Here is a 21,946-nt window from a genome sequence, read left to right on the forward strand (position 1 = left end):
CCAAACCAGAGAGGAACTCTCCAGAAGCAACAATAAACACTGGAGAACAACGGGCAGTAAATTTAAACCGAGTGAAAGGAAGCATATTTTAACGCAATTGGGTTGTGGGACTTCTTCACAGGATGCTATCGCGGCCAAAAGCTCCACGGCGTTCGAAAAAGACATGGGATGTTTGTAAGAACGAGGAGAAAACCCCGGCGCTGCTCGTCCCTGCCCTGGGCTTCGCACGAGCCGGTGCTTCTTGCACGGGAGCGGCGGCATTCAAACCACATTCCCCTCCCTCTGCTGCAAATAAAACCCAGGTGTTTCGAGACAAATCACCTTTTTCAACCACCAGACAACGTTTCCTCCTCTGGAATCCCGATTCCTGGGGCCTCGGCACCCCCAGCTGGATGGGGACCATCCTCCCAGCCTCGGGGTCGGCTCATGGCGCTGGATACAGTTTCCCACAGGAAAAAAGGCGACTTAACAGCACTTTTTTTTGCATGTCGTGGCAGGGAGAAGGGCAGCTGGCCGTGTGATGCTCTTGATCCCTCTCCTCTGCACGGGAAGGAAAACACCCCACGGCGAGCGCGGTCCTCGGATGGGATGAAAATGAAGGATGGAGAAAAGCACAGAGCTGTTTGCTGCTCTCCAAACATCCCACGGAGGGGAGTTAAACCTCCTCCTTTTTCATGTTCCCAGGGTTGGAGCCGGGGTTTTGGGGTGGGTTTATTTGTTTTTAGGTTGGGGGTTATTTTCCAACATATTTTTAAACCCAGGTATTTTCACGTTTCCTGCCCAGGTGGCTGTTTCAGAAAGCCCAACCGCAAGGCTCGAGTTTCTGATCAGCATCTGCAAGGGCAAGAAACCTGGAGAGACTCCCCCCGGCTCCTGCCCACCGCGCCGGCGCCGCTCCTGCCTGCTCCCACCCGACACCCCAGCACCCACCCCGCACCCAGCCCGGCACCTCCGGAGCTCCCGCTCCTCCCCCAGCAAATTGCTCTGCCTCCCTAATTGCTCCCCCCTCCAAAGCATCAGGATCATCCACGACCCTTCTCCGTGATCAGGTGGAATATAAGCACCTAAACATATATATAGCCAAGCACCCGGAGCCCAGGGCTTGTAAAAGGAGTTAAACTTCTAAATAACTTTTAACTTGGGCGTTTTTATTCAATATAATATCCCCAGTCATTAAATCATCTTTTCTTCCTTCTGTGACAGCAGCTTCTTTCTCCTTAGCCCGGTTTTCCAAGGAAAAAAGGCTCATGCCCTCCCGTGGTGCATGCGGGATGTGAAGGCACCCACTCCACGTGGCGTCCGAGCCCACGGGACCTTTCCATCCCCTGCGGGATGAGAAGGCACCCACTCCGCATGGCGTCCGAGCCCACGGGACCTTTCCATCCCCTGCAGGATGAGAAGGCACCCACTCCGCGTGGTGTCCGAGCCCACGGGACCTTTCCATCCCCTGCGGGATGAGGCACCGATGTCCCCAAGCCGCGACACCCCAGCGAATCGCACCAACACCAGGGGATGGGTTAAGCCCAGCCCCTTACAAGACACTAGAGAATCTCCACAGCCCTGTAAGGCAGGGCTTGCCCAAAACGTGACCCGGCGCCACGCTAAACCAGGCTTGGGACGGCTCAAACATCAGAGGGTGCAGCCCGGGCACCCGCAAGCCTCCCCCCCAGGATGCCGCCGTCCCCAGTGGTACCCGTCGCCACGGTGACCATCTCCACGCAACCACCGAGCATCTCGGCTGCCGGGGTCCGAGGGCACGGAAAGGCACCTACAAACCTGCCATAAAGCGAATCACGGGCGCTGCACCGAGCGACTGGCGCGGGCCAAAAACTCATCCCGTCCCTCTTCAGCGCCTGGAAACCTGGGCGAGGATCGGGAATGGGGAAATTCGGCATCGCCCCGGGGAAACGGCGAGAAGCGCTGGGACGGAGGCAGCCCGCATCCCTCCCTCCTGCCCTACACCCCCTCGCGCGCTCGCACAAGTATGACTATCACAGCAATTAACACACATGCCAATTAACTACGAGCAGGTGCTGGTTAACTCTGTGCTGAGTAATTCATACCCGGCTCCAAGTAAATTGCTTTAAATTGGAGAGACGGGTGAGGGAGCAGAGTTAGCATTTTGCAAATGGGGGGAAGAAAGAAAAAGCAAAGAGGAATCTCAGCTGGGAGATGTTTTTACAAAACAAGGAATTTGGGGGTGCTGAATCCACAGCTCCAAGGGCTGGGGAGGCAAGAGAGCTGACACCTCTTCCAAATCTTTACTTCCAGGGTTTTTTTTACCAACTACAGGCATTTCCGCTCTATTTTACCTGTTTCTGCCCGGTTTCACCTTGGCGTCGCAGGAGCGGCAGGGTTCTTTGCACCACCCCGTAATCTGTCCCTTTTCTATGGAGCAGCCCCGTATTTCTCCCTGCGTGCCTAGGGGCCCATCCGCTTTCTGTGGCCGTCCGCTATTTTTAAGATCCTTTTCTTGCCTCCCTTTTTAGTTGCCCCCGCGCTGAAGTCAGCCGCGCTGCGGCCGCTCCTCTGGAAGGCGACGATCTCAAGCCGTCCCTCCCTCCAAACCCCACCTTGCGAAGCCTTGTGCTCTCAGCACGACGGCACCCTGAACAAACCGACCGTCGGCTGCGCAGCTGCAAAGGCAAAGATCAAAAAGGTGAAGCCAAAAAGCTTTGGGAAGATAAATAAAGGCAAATAAACGCATCCTTTCCAAAAAAAAAGAAAAAAAAAAAGTTATTTTCCTTCCGAGCTCCGCACGGCCTCGCCTTTCCCGGCACCCAGCCCCTGCGCTCACGTGCGGCACCGCGTTCCCCGCTCCAGAAATACAGGGTAGAGCCAGCGTTACCAGTGATGGCAAAATTCGGTTGGCTTCATCACGGCACCAGTTCAAGTTTTCCCCATCTCCATCCCCCAAACTGGGGCCGCGGGGATGTCCTGGGCCGTGGGGAAAACTGCAAAAGCAGCTTCAAAGGACGGATGGAGGCTGGGGCGGGGGGAAAGGAAGGAAAAGGGAAAAGAAGAAAAACGCTCTCCTGCAAGATGCTGAAAGGACTGACGCGGGTCATCGTAGGGAGGAGATGAATGGGAGGATGTTTGGTACCGGCACAGAAAGTCCCAAATTGAAAGGAGAAAAGCGGGTGACGGCTCCGGAGGAGCACAGCCCGCTCTGCCCAGGCACCGAACACTCTCTCTGCGGGACAAACCCAGCCTTTACCCAGGATTTGCAGGAATTCTCCCAAAGGTGGGTTTATCCTGACTTGGCTCCATCAGGCCAAGGTGCCGGCTGAGGGTAACGCGTCCGAAAGCAGCGGCACGAGGGGTCCTCCCTGCCGGTCACCCTCCCCCGGGGAACCGGGCACCCAGTGGGGCTGAATTCACCCAGCCCAGTGGGACCACCATTTTGGGGGGGCTCAGGATTTATCCCCAAACAGAAATGACGGCAATAACACGCTGCGTGGACACCTTCCCCCGCCTTGGAGCCTCCCTGGCCCAGGCTGCCCAGAGAAGCTGTGGCTGCCCCATCCCTGGAGGGGTTCAAGGCCAGGTTGGACGGGGCTTGGAGCCACCTGGGCTGGTGGGAGGTGGCCCTGCCCAGGGCAGGGGGGTGGCACTGGGTTGTCTTCAAGGTCCCTTCCCACCCAAACCGTTCTGTGGTTCTAGGAAACGCTGCCGTGCTGCAGACCTGCCATGGGAAGTGGTTTACACCCGAGGGTGCACCGAGCCGCCACCGAGCCCTTTGCCTGCCCCACACCGGGGTAAGGGCACGGAGGGGGAAGGACCGAGCGGAGGGAGGAGGGATGACGCTCTGGAGGTGGCAACGATGCTTCCTTCGGAGGTGGCAAGAGCAGCCCCACACCCCGCTGCAGCGCTCCCCGCTGCAAACCCGCAGGTTTCCCCAGGAAAAGGGGTTGAGTGGGGGCGGGTCGTGGCCGCGCTGCCACGAGGAGCGTCCGGCAGCTCCCGCGCCGAGCTCCAGTCCCAGCTGAGAAACAGCCTTAAAAGCGATCGCAAACCGAACGGCAAACGGCAGCCGTGGGCTCCGAGCCCTGGCTCCAGGGTCTCGCACCGGCGCAAACCGACAGATCCCGCCCGCCGACGGGGCTGGATTTCCATCCCTGAAGGATGTGGATTTAGCTCAAGTCACCTCTTGAACCCGACTGTTTAACTGCAGCTCTTGCCTTCCTGTTTCCTCTCTCGCTGACGGCCGGGCCTGCCTTTTGTGACTTAATTGTCGGGAGTTTTTTTAACATATCCTCCACGCTGACACCAAGGACTTTTGAGTTTCCTTCTTGGTGGTTTCTGGATCTGCAGGACCCGCTTCCTTCTTCTCTGCAGATGGGACGGTGGGGAGGGGGGGAGGAAAAGAACCCTTCCCTAAAATCTGTATTCATGTTCGTGTTGCTCTTCCTGTCCTGCAAAGCCACCGGCGTGGTGCTCGCCGTCACCTCGCCAGCCAGTGACCGCTGCGGGACGGAGCCGGCTTTGCTGTGGGATGGGGGGGGATGGACGGCGCTGGCACCCCGGGGGGGGACACGGCGAAGGGGAGAGGGACCCGCGCAGGGACGTCCTGGGCATCGCAGCGGGCAGGGAGGGCAGCTGCCTGCGCTTCCCCAGCCCCTGAAGGACTCCGAGTCACCAGCTCAAGCATTGTTTAGCACCTCTTTATCTCCAAACCGAGATCAAAACCACACAAACATGCTAAAGTCTCCTCCAAAGCTTCTATTCTGGTTTCAGGATGATGCTATCTGGGTTCCTGTGTCGAGCCTCCAGATGCAGGCAGGGGGAGGGGAGAGGAAGGCGGCCGAAACGCGGCTCGGCAGCAGGACCAAACCCTCGCCGGGGCCGAATCCTGTTCGCCCAGCAGGTGTAAAAACCCAATGCCGGGCTGCCACCCCTCCTGAAATCAGAGAGCCCCCATTTCCCCAGGACCGGCAGCAAAACCAGCGGGCTCAGGTCCTCCCTGCGCAGGATCCGTCCCGCCGGCTGCAGGTAACAAACCTGGGGAGGCTCCGGAGAGCGGGAGCGAAGGCTGGATTCAAGCAGGCCCCCGAGGAATTTGAAGAAAAAAAAAGACACATATATTCCTGACCCAGATTCAGGCGCTCTCTGGAGAAAAGCAGATGCCAAGCGCGCAGCCAGCTCTGCTGAGCTGTAACAAAACCACGCACCGTGCCAAGACCGGCAGAGTCTGGGGGGAAAAAAAAAAACGCACAGCCCTTAAACGATGGTGGAGAACTGGCATTTGCCCCTGCAAGGGGAGGCTGAAAGGAAGGATTTGGGGGAAATTGTTAAACCAGGGTTGATTTTCTCTTCCCCCGCAGCTCGTGCACCCGCTGCGACCCAGACAACACCCACCAAAAAAGGGTGTCAGCCACCCAAGGGTGACAGCCCCCATGATGGCATAAGGACCGGAGGCACCACGGCAGCACTCGAACCAGGCACCCTGGTCCCCCGCAGCCCGAATCGCACCGTTTCATCCCGCACCGCGGCTGGCCAGGGATGCCATCGCATCCAGCACCCCCCGGAGCGCGTCCGTCGGGTGCTGCAGGTGACGGTGGGCACAGCCGGTGACCTTCCCCGCGCCGCCGGAGCCAGCGGAGGGTGGAGGGGACACGGGGCTGGAGAGGAGAGGCTGGGGACACAGCTGGCAGGAGAAGAGAGCCCCGGGCAAGGTCACAGGCAAGTCCGCGGCCCCGCTCGACGCTGGCCAAAAGCCAACCAGGGAACCGTCCTCACCCCGCGCCACGGCGAGGACACGGCCTCCAGCGGGGACAAGCACACAGGGCCGGGGGACAAGCGGGGACCCGCAGCGCCTCACGCCACACGGTTTCACAGGGTGGCAGCTGGTCCCTTCTCCCAGAGGGAGACGCCACAGGGATGGACCGGCCACATGGCGTTAAACCGGAGGGGACGGACAACCCCTTCTTAAAGTGACCTTTAAAGCACCCCGGGAACAGCAGGCTGCAAAGGGTGATGCAGCTGCCAGAAAAGCCCCGCGACCCTGAGCGGCGACCTTGATGGTGGCATCCTCATGGAGGGGTCAGCCGTCACCCCGAGCCTGGCTGCGGTCTCCCGGGTGGCTCGGTGCCTTCCCCGGGTGCATGCACGAAGGCTTGGGGACCCCAGCACCCCTCTACAGGCACAGCATCCCCTTTCCCAGCTGGGACCAACCACTTGCCCAGGGCAGGCCTGAGCCACCTGCAGCCCCGTGTGCCCTCCATCCCCGTCTGCCCTCCATCCCCATCCAGCCTCCATCTGCCCTCATCCACCCTCCATCCCCGTCCACCCTCCATCCCCTTCTGCCCTCCATCCCCATCCATCCTCCATCCCCATCCGTCCTCCATCCCCATCCATCCCCATCCGCTCTCCATCCCCACCCAGCCTCTATCCCCATCCACCCTCCATCCCCATCCATCCCCATCCACTCTCCATCCCCACCCAGCCTCTATCCCCTTCTGCCCTCCATCACCATCCATCCCCACCCACCCGCATCCACTCTCCATCCCCATCTGTCCTCCATCCCCACCCAGTGTCCATCCCCATCCACCCTGCTTCCCCATCCATCCCCATCTGCTCTCCATCCCCATCCAGCCTCCATCCCCATCCATCCCCACCCATCCCCACCCGTTCTCCATCCCCATCCAGCCTCCATCCCCATCCACTCTCCATTCCCATCCGTCCTCCATCCCCTTCTGCCCTCCATCCCCATCCATCCCCACCCGCCCACATTCACTCTCCATCCCCATCCGTCCTCCACCCCCATCCGTCCTCCATCCCCATACATCCTCCCCTTCCATCTACCCTCCATCCCCATCCACCCTCCATCCCCAGGGAGGAGCAACCGGACCACGCGAAGCCGTTCCCCTTCCCTCCTGTCCCCTATCCATCACCAGCTCCAGAGCTGGAGGCCGAGGGTAATTTTCCCCTCTGCACTAAGTAGGGTTTTCTAAATGAAGGGAAGCGAGAGCCCATTATCCGGCTCCGTCGCCCACCCCCTCGGCTCCCTGCAGGGCATGAAATAACCACCTGCCAGCTCCCCGTAGCCCCGCGCCGTGGCAATGATATCGCAGCTTCCCCTGTCACTATTGTCAGAGCAAAATTTAGATACCTGGTAATGAGGAGGTTTAATATGACAGATGAAGAGGTTGACTCATTAAAAAAAAAAAAAAAAAAAAAAAGAGCGAGAAGGAGAGAGAGCTGAATTCAGGGTCGGATCCTGCGCTCGGAAATCAGGAGGCTGTCAAAGTCATCCCCGTGCCGGTGGGGAGCTGAAGCAGCTCTCGACCCCAAACCAGACCCACGGCAGGACTTTTGCCAGTGCTGATGCCACGGGGAGGAAAGGGGGGATGGAGAAGGAGGACACAGACCCCAACATCTCCCCCCATTTCCTCGGGCGCCCCCCATCCCGAGGGTGCACCCCGGGGTGTGCCTGTCCCCCAGTGCAGCCCAGCAAGGTCCCCGCTGCCAGCGCCCTCGCTATGGTCGTCGAAGGATGTCCATGACTTGCAAGTCGCAAAACCCAACGCGCCAAAGCGGGGACAAAGCGCTGCCTTCAGCTCCCGCACGGGGGATGGGATCCCACCGCCGGGACACGGGAACGGGGTCCCCAGGGGTGGCTCAGCAGCGTGAAACCCTCCTGCAGGGAATTTAGGGGCTCTCCATGCAAGGGGACAGGATTTCCCCCAGAGCAGAGGGGACAGCTCTCTCCCCGCAGAGGGTTTTACCCAGGGGGAAACTCCATGAGACCCGACGGTTGCTCTGAGCCACCAGCGAGAGCAATGGAAACCCACGGCAGTCCCACGGGACACAGCCGAGAGCAAACCTGTCCCGGGGGAAATGCTCCTCTTCCCTCCCGGGCCAACGGGATGGGACTGGGGATGCGTCCTCCGCAGCCAGCCAGGGCCTCCTGCCGTCACCTCCCCTTCGCCCAAGGGCAGCATGGCACAATTCTCCATCCCCACCCCAACAACATGGCCAGGGAACCTGTCCCCACCCGGGAAGGGCCACCCAAGAGCAGCTTTGCAGACCCTCCTGCACGCAAAGCACAGCATGGGCTCAGCCTGGGCATCAGGGGGGCCGAGGGGATGGAGACCCCCAGCGCCATCCCGGAGGTCGGCCCTCCATCACGATCCTCCATCACGATCCTCCCTCCATCACGATCCTCCCTCCATCATGATCCTCCCTCCATCACAATCCTCCATCACAATCCTCCCTCCATCATGATCCTCCCTCCATCACGATCCTCCATCACAATCCTCCCTCCATCATGATCCTCCCTCCATCACAATCCTCCATCACAATCCTCCCTCCATCATGATCCTCCCTCCATCACGATCCTCCATCACGATCCTCCCTCCATCACGATCCTCCATCACGATCCTTCCTCCATCATGATCTTCCCTCCATCACAATCCTCCCTCCATCACAATCCTCCCTCCATCACAATCCTCCCCCCCGGCACACAACCCCAGCAGCACCGTTCCCGAAGGCTCAGCCCTTCCCCAAGGGCCACCAAGATCCTTCAAACCAGCCGCCCAAAACCACTTCTATTTTTTTTTTCCCCACCCCCCAGCGCTGGTGAGTAATAGCAGCAACGCCAAAAGTCACGGGGCTGTTGCTTTTATTTGCATCTCCTGGCCACCAACTGCATCCATGCCCAAAGTAGCCATCACCTCCGCCGGCTCCAAAGATGCAAAGGCCACGTAGAAGCAGATGTTGCTCCTGCCTTGCCCCATCCCACGCTCTCAGCCAGGGTTTACACATCCCAAGCTCCCAGGCAGGGAGGAGTAACCGGGCTCCCCAGGGGCTGCAGAGTCCATCTGGGGTGCGGAGGAGCTGGTGAAGCTGGTGATGCCAGGAGCTCCCCATCATTGGGAAGGGGATGGTGGTCGGCAGCTCCACTTGACCATGAGAAGAAGGATAAGAGCCCATCAGCTTAACTGGCCATCGACATGGCAACATTGAACACTGGGAGGGTGACACCGGAGCAGAGCTCACCGGAGAGTCCCTTGGAGAGATGAATGGGCAAGATCTGGCCAAAACCACCAGGAACGGGCAGGACCAGGCTCCTGCCTCCACCCCAGTGCTCAGACTCAACCATTGCAGCTCCCACCAGCCCCTGGCACTTCCAACCTGGAAAACCAACATCGTGGCCATCTGCTTTTCTCAGAGGTGGATCTGCCCATCCATCTGACCACGTTCCCGCCACCTCCACCCCAAAAAAAGACTTTGCTCCATAGCCATGCTGCCATCCAACAGCTGAAAGCTGACCACCAGACACCGCTAATTTTTTTAAGAAAGCAAACAAAGGTCCACAAACAGCATTAATTATTTGAGACCATGATTTGCAAGCACAGACCAAGGCCCCGGGCACAAGGAACCGAGCAGAAAGATAGGTCCCTTGGCCCCAAGAGCTACAGCCCAAGTGCCGTGAGAGGAGAAGGAGCCACCGAAGCCCACCGAGGGGCACGGACCGGGCTCTGGTCAGCACCGAACCCGAACCGAACTCGCTCTGAGCGAGCAGGAGGAACCGGGATGAGATGCCATGGAGCAAAAACGCGTTTAACTTCCTTTTCTCCTGCACTGCCTTGAAAACACGGCGGCTCCAACCTGGCACCCAAATAACGTTGCATCAGCCACCACGTTGGCTGCTGGCACCGGGGACCCGGAGCCCAGGCACGGCACGGCTGGAGCACCCCGGGGACCGTGGGGCACCCAGATTTGGGGCGGGGGGCACAAACCAGCTCAAGGCGCCTTGTTCCCGGCGTGACTCGCGGCTGCTGGGACTGGGGGATGCCCAGGGGGGTGGATCCTCACCCTGCATTCCCGCCGGCCAGCCAAGGCGGGTGGGTGCGGATCCGGCCCCGGCTCGTCAGGCGGCCGAAATCCAGCCGGGCAGCTGTCGCTCAGCTGTCACCGCTCGCTCACAAGACCCACATTCTACACCCAGGCGCGCAAATCCTCGCCTCCCCGCTCCCCGGCACCGGCCGGGCCACCCAAACCACGCCAACCCCACGGCCAGCACCGGCCAGACCCGCCAGGTGACGGCTCCCAATTAGCAGGGAGAGACGGACTCATCCAGCCCCCGTCCTCCAGGAATGGCGGGGAAAATCATTCCGTTTTAAAAGTGGGGGTTTTTTAAACCCACCCAAAGCTTGTGTTTCAGCGGGATTTAGGTGTTGGGGAGTCCTGACCAGTCGAACGCTTCTCTACGGCTGTGCCAAAAGCCCCGTGCCGGAGGGGTGGCGATTTCAGCCAGCCCTGGGGTTTTGCGGGGAGGGGGTGATGCCCACCTGGGGCATCCCCAGCAAACCGGGGGGAGGGGACACCATGCTCAGGAGAGCAACGGGGATGCCCAGCCTCTGCGGGAAATGCCAAAATTTGGCACTTTCCAGAAGCGTGGCTGCATCCCAGGTGTCTGGCAGCCTCCAAACGCCCGCACCGGAGCATCCCAAAGGGTTTGGTGGCGGGTCCCAGCACGGATTTCAGAGGTACGGCAGGGAAGGCGCTGGGATGCTCCTGCGGCATAGAGGAGATGGACCCTGAGGGCAGGCGAGAGCCCGGGGACCATCATGAGCGCGCGGATAAACACCAGTCACGAATCCTCTTGAAACAAGGAAAAAATTGGGGAAAAAACCCCAAATAAGGCCTTTGGTTGTGGTTTTTTTCCTGCACGTTTGCAAAGAGGGCGAGAGAGAACGCGTGGTTTTCAGAAGGGGGGAGTTTGCGGGCAGAAATGAAAATATCTCAGCCCAAATTTTTGGCTCAAGGGTGGGGACGTAAAAATAAAGAAATAAAAATAAAGAAATAAAATAGCTGCCCAAATCAAGTTTTTGCCCAAAAGAGATGCCAGAGGAGGAAGAGGAGGAGGAGGAAAGGGCTTTGCAGCCATCGGGGCTCCCACCGCTGACCTTTGGTTTCGAAAGCAGAAGCCCGGGACAAGCCCTGCGGCCCCAACCCCTGTCCCCAAACGGGGCCGACGGGGTCCCCGAGTCGAGCAGAGGGGACAACCCCCTTCGCCCACCCCCAGCGACAGCTGAGCGTTGGGTTTAGCCGAAAGAGTGAAATTTATCCTCCGGCCCCGTTGCGTTTAAGTCGCCCACGAGCATCGGAGCCGGGGCAGCGCACACGAGCCACATCTTGGGAGAGAAACGCCGAAAGCGCTTCGGAGGGATGCCGTCCCCCTTCCTACACGTTTTGCACCTTAATTTTCACAGAAGTGGACAGGAGGATTATCAGCATTATGAATTCTAACCCCAAGTAGGATCTGGGCAGCCCCACAGCAGTAACAGCACAAAAAAGAAAAAAGAAAAACAAACAAACAAACAAACAAAAAAATCAAGTCGGAAAAAAGCTTTTTCTAGGCTGGGCCAAGCCCAGCGCCGGTGCCAGCCCCGCCACATCCATCCCTCGCGCGGGCCGGGCCGGGCCAGGCCGGGTTGGTCTCTAGAGGAAACCAAAATTTTCTGAAAGAGTTCAGAGAGGAGAAGGGGCAGGAGGGAGAGCCCCGGCGCGATGGTGGTACCCGGCTCAGAGCCGCCAGCTCCCCCCACGCCAGGAAAGGCGACGGCACCGAGCAGGAAGGCGTTAAAAATCGCCGGTACCAACCTCGGAGGAACCACAATAAATAACCTCCCCCCCCACCCCCGCCGAGTAAATACAGTCCCCGCTCGCCTTCCTGTTTGCTTTCGCAGATCCGGGCTGGGACGGCCACCTCCGACCCCCAGCTCCGTCCCGGCACCGCGGTGGCCGTGTCACCCTCCAACCCGCGTCCGTCCCCGGCATCGTCCCCGCCGCGGGGGACAGCAGGCGCGAGCTTCCCCAACGGGACGGATTTTATCCGGCCAGGCACCAATCCTGCTGCGTTTTCCTCGCTCGTCTAGGATTCTTTTTATTGTAAGAGGAGGAAATCCCGGCTCGGCAAGCCAGGTCCCCACCTCCGTGCCTCAGTTTCCCCCTCTCGCCACGCCGCTGATCCTCCCAACATGGGAATGCCCCCCTCCTCCCTCCCTCCCTCCCCATGCAGAGAAAAACCAACGGGTCCTGATTTACGGGCACTTTTGTGCTTTGCCACAAACACAAAGCAGGGAGTAGAGGGAGGGGGAATAAAAGAGAATTAGAGGCACACTCACATCGAAGATCTGTGTCAGGAGCAAAAAAGGGGGGTTTGGGGCAAACAACCCCCCCACACTCCCCTGCCCCGGCAGAGCAGCGGCAGCCGCGGAGGCTGACAATAGATAAGGGCTCTAAATTCGGCGCTGGGCTCTGTAAGGCGATCGGGGTGGTGGGGGTGTGCCGGGCTGTTTATTTGGCTCCAAACTCCAGCACCGACACTGCAGCGTCACCCGTGTTTAAAAAAAAAAAAAAAAAAAAAAAAAAAAGGAAGGAACGAAAAGAGGGGAGAGAAAAAAATTTTTTTTTTTTAAAAAAAAGCGCACGCGTACGTTCAACAATAACAACAAAATAAACAGAAAAAAAAAATCAAGAGAAAAAGAGCCTGGGGGTTGGGGCGGGGGGGGGGGAAATAAAAAGGAAACCCAGTTGGGTTGGCAAGGTTTAAAGCGACGCCTGTTTTAAAAAAAGAAGTTGCTAATTTTAACTCTCCAGTGGAAAGAGTGAGAGGTACTTACAGGAGCCGGGGTGGCTGCGTCCTTCTCCAGGGCTGCTGCGCGCTGGCGGCCGGGAGGAAGCGCGTGGGGATGGAACCGCTGTCCCCTGGCCACGGCCACCCCGAGCAGCCGTCACCGTCACCGTCACCGCCGGCCGGCCCCCGAGTCCCCCAAAACCCTCTTCGGGGCGTTCGGTGGCCTCTCAAGGGCAGATGCGGCGGCAGGAGGTGGTGGTTAAGCCTACGGAGGGGGAAGGGAGAGGCCGGAGCCGTTCGCTTGCCAACAGCTGCCGAAAGCAGCCCCCGGGCTCGCTTCTTCCGCCACCCCGAGCCCGGGGACACGCCACCGTGGGGATTGACCCTGGGGAGGATGAGCCCCGCCGCGGGGTCGGCACGGTTAGATGACGTTTCTGACCAAGTCGGCTTTTCCCCCCCCACACCCCCCGGCAAGGAAAAAGGGCTTTGAAGATATTTTCTCCCCCCCGCCCCCCCCCCCCCCCCAACTTCTCCCCAACCTCAGTGGCAAAATAGCGGATGAGCTCAGAAAACCAAGGCGCAGGCAGGGCGGTGACCACGAAAAGGCCACCCGGCTCGGCGGGGTGTTCAGAGGTGACCTCCAGCAGCACGATCGCCTTTCAGCAGCCGCATGGGGCAGCACAAAACCACGGCTTCACCCGCCCCAGGGTCCCCCCAAGTGGGAAAGGGGCAAGAAGTGGGGGTTTTTGGCCCGTTTTTGCCAGCTCCCCCTGGAAATAAGGAGGGTGGTGATGGTCACAAACAGCTCACATACAGAGCATGGGGGGAACCCAGGCGCTGCAAACTCCGGTCTCCACCAGAGAGGAGGCCCCGGAGATGCTGGGAGGGCTGGAGCCCCTCTGCTGGGAGGACAGGCTGAGAGAGCTGGGGGGGTTCAGCCTGGAGAAGAGAAGGCTCCGCGGAGACCTTGGAGCCCCTTCCAGTCCCTCAAGGGGCTCCGGGAAAGCTGGGGAGGGACTCTGGAGCAGGGAGGGGAGCCACGGGACGTTGGGAATGGCTTGAAACCAAAAGAGGGGAGATTGAGATGAGATGTGGGGAAGGAATTCCTTCTTCCGAGGGCGGTGAGCCCCTGGGCCAGGTTGCCCAGAGAAGCTGTGGCTGCCCCATCCCTGGAGGGGTTCAAGGCCAGGTTGGACGGGGCTTGGAGCCACCTGGGCTGGTGGGAGGTGTCCCTGCCCAGGGCAGGGGCTGGGACAGGATGGTCTTTACGGTCCCTTCCCACCCAAACCATTCCATGGTTCTATGATTAAACCTCCAAGAGAAGCTGATGCAAGGCCTCAGACAGCAGAGGAGCAGACCTGGCGACCCAAGGGCTCTTCCCAAGCAGCTGGAAATGAGCCTCGGGCTGCAAAACATCTCACCAAGAGAGAGAAACAGGCTGGCAGAGACCCGGCAGCGTGTGCCTGCGGTGACGGCCACGTGATTTACCGAGCATGGCTGCAGAGAGATGATACGAGCGTCTTCAGGACATGAAAGAGTCGATTCAATTAAGGTCACAGGCCCTAGAAGAGTTTTCTGCAGCAGATGCGGTTGGGCAGAGAGGTTTTCCTGGTGCGCCTCAAACGGGGCCGGCCTCAGGAAGACAAAATGCCTATTGATCGCGGGCAGCGATGCTGCACGTCGCAGGACGTGAGGACGCGGCTTCGTCGGGATTCAATCGCCCGATGCTGGTCGTCGCACGCTTCCGAGGCAGGGTCGATATCTCTCTTCTAATTGCTCGGCTCCCATCGCTCGCAGAGCGAAGGCGACAAGTTTCAAAGCAGCCCCCAGAGATGCTTTTTCCGAAATCCTCCTCCCAACTTGATGCCCGGCTCCTCGGAGCAAGCAATTATGCAGCTGCAAAAATCGCTCAACTGCTCCTCCCCTGCTCAAAACTCTGTGCCCGCACGGGGCTTTGCGCAAGGACAAAAAAAAAAAAAAAAAAGAATTTTTGTCAACCTGAAAAATAAGGACCCAGTGCAACTGGTCAATATGGAGTCGGTGGGGCTGAGCATCCAGTCTCCAGCAGCGATTTGGGGAGAACATGTTTAATTACAGAGAGATCCTGCCACCGCTCGGCCGGGGAGGTACCTGGTGCCTCAGGACGGTGATGCTCATGGAGGGTCCTGCCCTCCACTCCCACCCCCGCGATCCCCCGCACCCCACAGCAGTCAGCCCCGTCCTTCCGACGCTCCGCTTCATCATTCACCGCACACGCCGCCACTGGTATTTACTTGTACCCGAAGTGAGCGGAACGGCGCCGGTCCCATCCCAGCAGCTGGCATTCAGCCGAACGGCAGCAGGATGGACCCAACCGAGCCCGCCCGGCCCCACTCTCCTCCAGCACAAACCGAGCACCACCGAGACACAGTGCGGCCCTTCCACCGCTCCCACCCCGACACGGGCCCGTGGAGCTGCTCTTGGTTTCCATCAGCATAACCAACCGCAGGGTGAATTAGTTGCGGGGGTTCAGCCTGGAGAAGAGAAGGCTCCGCAGAGACCTTGGAGCCCCTTCCAGTCCCTCAGGGGGCTCCGGGAAAGCTGGGGAGGGACTCTGGAGCAGGGAGGGGAGCCACGGGACGTTGGGAATGGCTTTAAACCAAAAGAGGGGAGATTGAGATGAGATGTGGGGAAGAAATTCCTTCTTCCGAGGGCGGTGAGCCCCTGGCCCAGGTTGCCCAGAGAAGCTGTGGCTGCCCCATCCCTGGAGGGGTTCAAGGCCAGGCTGGACGGGGCTTGGAGCCACCTGGGCTGGTGGGAGGTGTCCCTGCCCAGGGCAGGGGCTGGCATGAGATGATCTTCAAGGTGGCCTTTAAGCTCCCTTCCCACCCAAACCATTCTATGATTCTATGAAGCCCTTGGTTTTGACCTTGCGGAGGAACCGGCGAACGCTCTCCCCATCTCCCAGCACCAAGCCTCCAAATAAATTACCTGCCTCCTCTCCGGCACTAAAAAGCCATCTCCAGCCAGCAAAACTGCTCGCTAAGCAGCGCCCAGAGTCCCCTCCTTACAGGAGCTGGGGTCAGATTATTTTTAAAATCTTTCCTTTTATTGATTTCAATATCAGGTACAGAAGATACATTACACGAAACCGTAGAGCCCTCATAAAACGGGGCCCGCGGCGTTGTCTCTACCACAACCTCACTGCAGACACGGGAGACGCAAACATTTACTGTAACAGCAATAAACAGGCAAAGAAGGTCAAGAAGGGTGAAAACCCGGGCGCGGGGCCCTCTCCCAATGGCACCTTATTTCTGGGGAACACAAGGGAGAAAATAATAGTGGATTTGGCCACAAGCCTCGTCCATCCATGGAGAAACCGGAGCAGAGAAACCTTCCTTTGCACCAATGCCCCTCTTTTGCCCCAAAAATCAGTGCCGCGGCCGCAGCCAGGACCCGGCAGAGCTGCGCCAGGCGGTGAAGCAAAGGGGATGACGGGTGTTGGAGAACCATGGTGGCACCCACTGTTGGGTGCCAGGCTGCAGGACCTCGAGCGGGTGCCACCTCCCTGCCCCACACCAGCTTTGGGGACTCTGGTGTCCGGTTCCACTCACCGGGACCCCCTCGCGCCACCAGCAAGAGAGGGGTGCGCAGCTGGGCAGGGTGCTCCCTGCCGCCCCCCCGGCACCAGGACCCACTGCTCCTCCTGCCACCGCAGCAGAGCTGTAGGGTCAGATCCCACACCAATTTGGGAGTCTGAGCCCCTGAGCTACATCCAGATGGGGTGACCTCCATGGGGGTGATCTTCATGGGGACAACCTCTATGGGGACAGCCTCCACGGGGACAAACTCTAATAGGGATGACCTCCATGGAGGTGACTTCCACGAGGACAACCATGGAGGTGATCTCCGTGGGGGTGATCTCCACGGGGACAACCTCTATAGGGATGATCTCCATGGGGGTGACCTCCACAGGTATGAACTCTATAGGGATGACCTCCATGGAGGTGACTTCCACAACCTCTATAGGGATGACCTCCATGGGGACGACCTTCATGGGGACGACCTCCATGGAGGTGATCTCCATGGGGATGAACTCCGTTTGGTTGACCTCCATGGGGCTGATCTCCATGGGGATGACCTCCAAGGGATGACCTCCCTGGGGGTCCCCTCCTCACCCCCAGCCTGGACTGGGGGAGACGCACAGCCCATGGGAAGCGAACTCAAGGGGGAGGGCAGTGAGAGCCCCAGGGTTGGGATTTCCCCCCTACCTGCTACGCAGACTCCTGCATCTTCTGCTCCTGCCAGAGGATGAGCTGCGGCCACCGCTCCTCAATCAAACTGCAAAGAAAAAGCGAGCAGCCATCAGTCTGAGGGGACGGAGGCAAGGCCAGGGCTCCCCGCACACCCCATCCAAGCACAGCCGGCCAGAGGGGACAATGAGGGGCTCCCGGTTGCCCCCACAGCAGCACTGGCTGAGGGGACAGGAGCTGGAGGGGTCCCCTCCTGCACCGCCCTGACCCTGAGCGTCACTGTGAGGGCTGCAAAGGCCGGGTGGGACCGTTCTGGGCTCCTGCAAGGCAACCATGAGCCCGGAGGCTACGAAATGCAGAGAGCATCCTGGTGCCTGGAGGTGGAGCTGGGATACAGGAACCTGTGGGACGGCAAAAGAAAGGGGGGAAAGCGGAGCAAGAGAGACAGGTATAAAGAGATCGGGGGAAAAGATCATAGGGTTGGAAGGGACCTTTAAAGGCCATCTAGTCCAACCCCTGTGCCCTGGGCAGGGACATCTTCCACCAGACCAGGCTGCTCAAAGCCCCGGCCAACCTGGCCTGGAATGTTCCCAGGGATGGAGCATCTCCCACTTCTCCGGACAACCTGGGCCAGGGTCTCCCCACCCTCAGCATAAAACATTTCTTGCTTAGATCTAGTCGAAATTTACCCTCAAGAAACTAAAAAGAGCTCAGGAATGAAAAACAAAAACAACCGTAAACCAAAAATTATCATGAACAAGGGACAAGATGCAGCCCGGCAGCGAGTCGTTCCAGGTTTGAAGAGACCTTGGTGACCTCGGTGAAGACCCTCGCAGGCACCCCATGGGGAAAATCCCCGACCTGCGCGCTCGGATGCCTTCTCCCGGGGAGCGCAGCCCAGAGCCGCCCTCGCCCAGGACAAAACGCCGCAGCCCAGAAGGAAACGCGGCTGCTGAATTCATCTCGCTCGCCCCTCAAAGATGGGAGGCGACCCAGGCGGCAAACCTCTGCCGTTTCAGCCAGCCTTGGGCTGGTCACTCATCTACAGGTGGCTGTCACCATCCGGCATGTGACGGCGCCTGCCCCGCTGAACAAAAGGGAAACTGAGGCACAGGGGCCAGCGCCCGGCTCTCCAAATGCACCGCGAGCTCCTGTTCCCGAAGCCGAGCTGCAGCCTCACCCCCGGCGCCTGCAGCAGAGCGAGGAATTGTGCTCGGCTTTCCGGCGTCCTCATCCTCCGCCTCAACCACAAAACCAGCCTTCCTCCCCCCCGGCTGCCTCCCCTCCCACGGCCAACTCATTTCCTGACATTACAAAATTCAGGCTGAACAAAACTAGAGTGAGGAGCGCGTGGCTCCGGCCGGGGCTGCACCTTCCCTGAGGAGCCACGCAAAGGGGACGCCCCCCAAAAAAACGGGGTACAAGCAGTTTTCCAGCCTCCCCCCAGGGCACCAAACCTCGCGCCACGCGAGCTGGGGTCCTGTGGATGGACCGGCCGCAGGGATTCCCAGCATGGGGACAGACGGACGCGTCTGGCTCTGTCACCTCCACGATGGGAGAGCAGCAGGGAGAAGGATCCAGCTACTGCCCTGCTTGCACCCCTTAATGCCCATACCAACCTGTTGCCCCCCCCCCGCCAAGGACCACCCCTTTATTCCCCTTAATAAAAAAGAGCATCCCACGTGGGGACAAGGACACCGTGCAAGTGCCACCCTCCCAGCCGGGACAAAGGACGGCACTACCTGCACTTCCACCTTCTGCCTTATTTCAGCCACCAACTCGGGGGTCAGGGGCTGCTTCTCTGCAAACGAGCCCCCCCCCGCACCGCACCGGGACCCCACGGGCTGTCCTTAGTGCAAACCCTGCTGTTCCCACAGGGACCGGTGCCGGCTCCGAGGGGTGGAGATGTCAGCACGAGCGGGACCACTGCACCCCTGTCACGGTGTTTAACGCAAAGGGTCTCTCCACACCACCCCCCCGGCGCGGGGTAGGAGCAGCCCTTGCTGGTCTCTGCACGGCAGCGCCTTGCGGGGCTGCTGGCAGAGCGCCACGCACCCTGCCACCGCCCTGGCGTGGGGCCCGGGGACCACGGTGGGCTGGGTGGAGGATGTGTGAAGATGCGGCTCAGGTCTGTGCCCGGGGCTGGCTCTGCTCCGGGCGACCGAATCCCCGCCTGCCTCAGGGGGACGTGGGGCCACCGTCACCATCCCATTGGGATGCAACGGGGGGACACGGCGGCCAAGGAAGACCTCACGGAGTTGTCCCCCCCGCCTCGGTGGGGGATGCCGGTAGACAAGCCAGGAGCATCCCCGTGGGATGCAGGATCTCTGCTCACATCCCACCTGAACCTGGAGCCACGTGCCCACGGTGCCAGTCCGCACGCCACCGTCACGGGACAGCCGGTAGAGCCACGCCAGGCACCGACAGCAAAAATATCCATATATATACTGGTTATTCAGAGTAGCCTACATCCCCGGCTCCCAGATGCTCTCCATCACCCCCAGCTGCTACAACGATGACGGCGGGACACCACCATGCAGCCCTCGGCCTTAGCCCCAGATCGTGAAGACTCACGGCAATGCCGAGTTTTGCCATGCTTTGCCGAGACACTCCAGCAGCCACGGCGAGGTGGGAAACCTGGGCAGGGGGGCAGGATGGCTCTCAGGGTATTTAGCCCGGATTCTGGGGGATTTTGAGGGATCACCGTCTGACCCACTGCGGCACGGTGAGACCAGGACGGTGCCACCAGCACCCCCAAGGGACCCTGTGCAGCCCCCAGTTCTCGCCGCCATGGCACCACCTGCCTTCAAAGCTTTTTTTTTTTTTTAAGAGAGAAATGCTGCCCAGGAAAAGGGAAAAGTATCATGTTTTCAAAACGCTCTGTTATTTTAAAAGCGGAGCGGGGGGGGAATCACCACATAGGGGAGGGATGGAGGCAGCAAAGGCAAGTGAATTCCCCTTTCTAAATGAAAAAAAGGAGGGGAGGAAAAGGGGGGGAAAGAGAAGACAATCTTTTTGTCCAGTTTTCGGACAGAAATGCTGAGCAGACGATAAAATCGTTCCTGTTTGAAGCTTCGGTTTCGCCCAGCGACAAACCAAAACGCCTCGGGGTGGGATCTGCCCCCGAGAGCAGCAGAAAAACCCTGACGCCGGGGCGGCGGGGGGGGCGGGGGGGGGACACACACAGAATCTCCTGGGATGCCCCGTTTTTTAACTGCTGTGGTCGGGCTGGTGGAGCTGCTCCAACCTGCCCGGAAAGATCCCGGAGGATGTGCTGGGATGGCTCCCGGTGACTATCCTGGATATGGGCTCAGCTGGTGCTTGGCGGCCCCTGTGTCACAGCAGCCTTTGCTAATATCCCCAAATATATATATATTCCCATATATATTTTTTTCCCCACATATATTTTTTTCCCCATATATTTTTTCCCCATATGTATTTTTTTCCCATATATTTTTTCCCCATATATCTTTTTCCCATACACACACATATTTTTCCCCACATATACAGGTTTTTTCCAATTATATATATATTTTTTTTTCTTCCCATATATATATATAAAACCCCTCAAATATACATACCCTCATCTAGATATTCCCCAAATATATACAACCCCATATATATATATGGGGTTGTATGTATGTATATATATATATCTATACACCCTGCTGACTACATCATACATAGACGTAATACCCCCAAATAAATAACCCCCCTGAGCCAGCGGAGGAAGGGTCTCAACCAAACCCCATCCTGGCCACGCGCAGAAGGCTGGAAGACGCTAAATCACTCAACCGAGCTCCCGGCCCCGTTATTAGATCAATCACCAGCTAATTAAGCCGCCGGCGTGAGCTAGGCGAAGGGAAGCCTGGCCGCTGCCGGCTGGATTCGGGGTGCCGGTGACCCCAGGGCGTCCCGCAGATGCCATGGGGACATTGGAACAGCCGGGGGGAAAGTCGAGGGGAGCAGGGGAGAGGGAGGAGGGGAAAATCATCTGCTCTGGGGCTCCTCCGGGCCGAAGCGGAGCCGAAGGGGCCAAGAGGGAGGCGCAGATTGCGGAGGGGAAGAGCGGCCGACCGCAATCTCTCCTTCCCCTTTTTTTCACGTTTCCTCTAGCAACGGGCTCGGGGCCGCAAACATTTGGATGCCAAACCCAAACTTCCCCCCGCCGGGCTCCCAACCCCACTCACCGGGTGTACGTGGACACCCCCCCCCCCCAAACTGGGATGACCCCCAGACCCCACTTCCCGGGGCTCTGCCACGTCAGTCTCATGGGGTCCTGGCAACCAGCATTAGCCAAAATTAGCGGCATTAGCCACAAGGAACCACGGCTACCAACCGCCCATCGTGCCAGATCCTGCACCCATGTCCCACCACCGGCACAGTGACAAAGGGAGCCAGGAGGGATAAATCCACCTCCAGCGGCAGGAGATGTTCGGCTGCCCGGCACGACGGCGCAGGGACAAGCGATGGCACAAGAGCGATGGCACAAGCCAGCCGTGCCGAGGACACATCCACCCCGTGCACAAGGTGCCACCATCACCGCTGCTCCTCCAACACCTGCACGGGGATGGCTTGAAGGTGCCCCCAGCCCCAGGCAGGGTGGGAATTGCCATGGGGGGCTCGCTTCCCCGCTCCTCCAGGGCACCTTGTCCCCACGGAGGGCCCCAGCACCCTGCCCAAATCCGGCCCCTGGCCGGGTGTCGGGTGGCCGCCCTCCATCCCTGCCGAGCCGTGCTCCAGGAAAGGTCAGGGCAGCCGAGCGCGGGGTACAGCCGTTACCGCAGGTGTTGCGACAGCGGCCACCGGCCCTGCCGGGACATGGGGGACATGGAGGGGGTGACAGGAGGTGGGGGGACACACACACACGGTGCGCGTGTGCGACCGTTGGAGCCACCGAGTTTCGGTCTCGCCGGCTGAGTTCCCCCTTGGGCAGCGGAGATGCAGAAGTGAAACCTCCAGCTGTATGGACGCGGGGGCGGCCGGGAGGCGCAGGAGGGACGGGGACCGGCACGGGTTTCGGAGCAAAGCCACGCACTGTGCCACGCTGGTGACCAAGGGACAGCGGGGGGACTGGGGGAAGCGTGGGAGGAGGGACGGGCGCGGGGGTCTCCGCTGCAGCACCCAC

At 59.6% G+C, this 21,946-nt stretch overlaps 1 long non-coding RNA gene across 1 annotated transcript in view; it reads right to left on the bottom strand.

Annotated features, from left to right (window-relative positions):
* LOC128901160 (uncharacterized) overlaps positions 1-21,946 on the bottom strand; it is a 45,706-nt gene that overhangs the window by 3,641 nt on the left and 20,119 nt on the right. Inside the window, exon 2 of the long non-coding RNA XR_008463432.1 lies at positions 16,837-16,906. This is a non-coding gene — a long non-coding RNA (uncharacterized LOC128901160). The remainder of the gene's footprint in view (positions 1-16,836; positions 16,907-21,946) is intronic.

The sequence above is a fragment of the Rissa tridactyla genome, chromosome 23, assembly GCF_028500815.1.
Source record: "Rissa tridactyla isolate bRisTri1 chromosome 23, bRisTri1.patW.cur.20221130, whole genome shotgun sequence".
In the NCBI taxonomy this organism is placed as follows: Eukaryota; Metazoa; Chordata; class Aves; order Charadriiformes; family Laridae; genus Rissa; species Rissa tridactyla.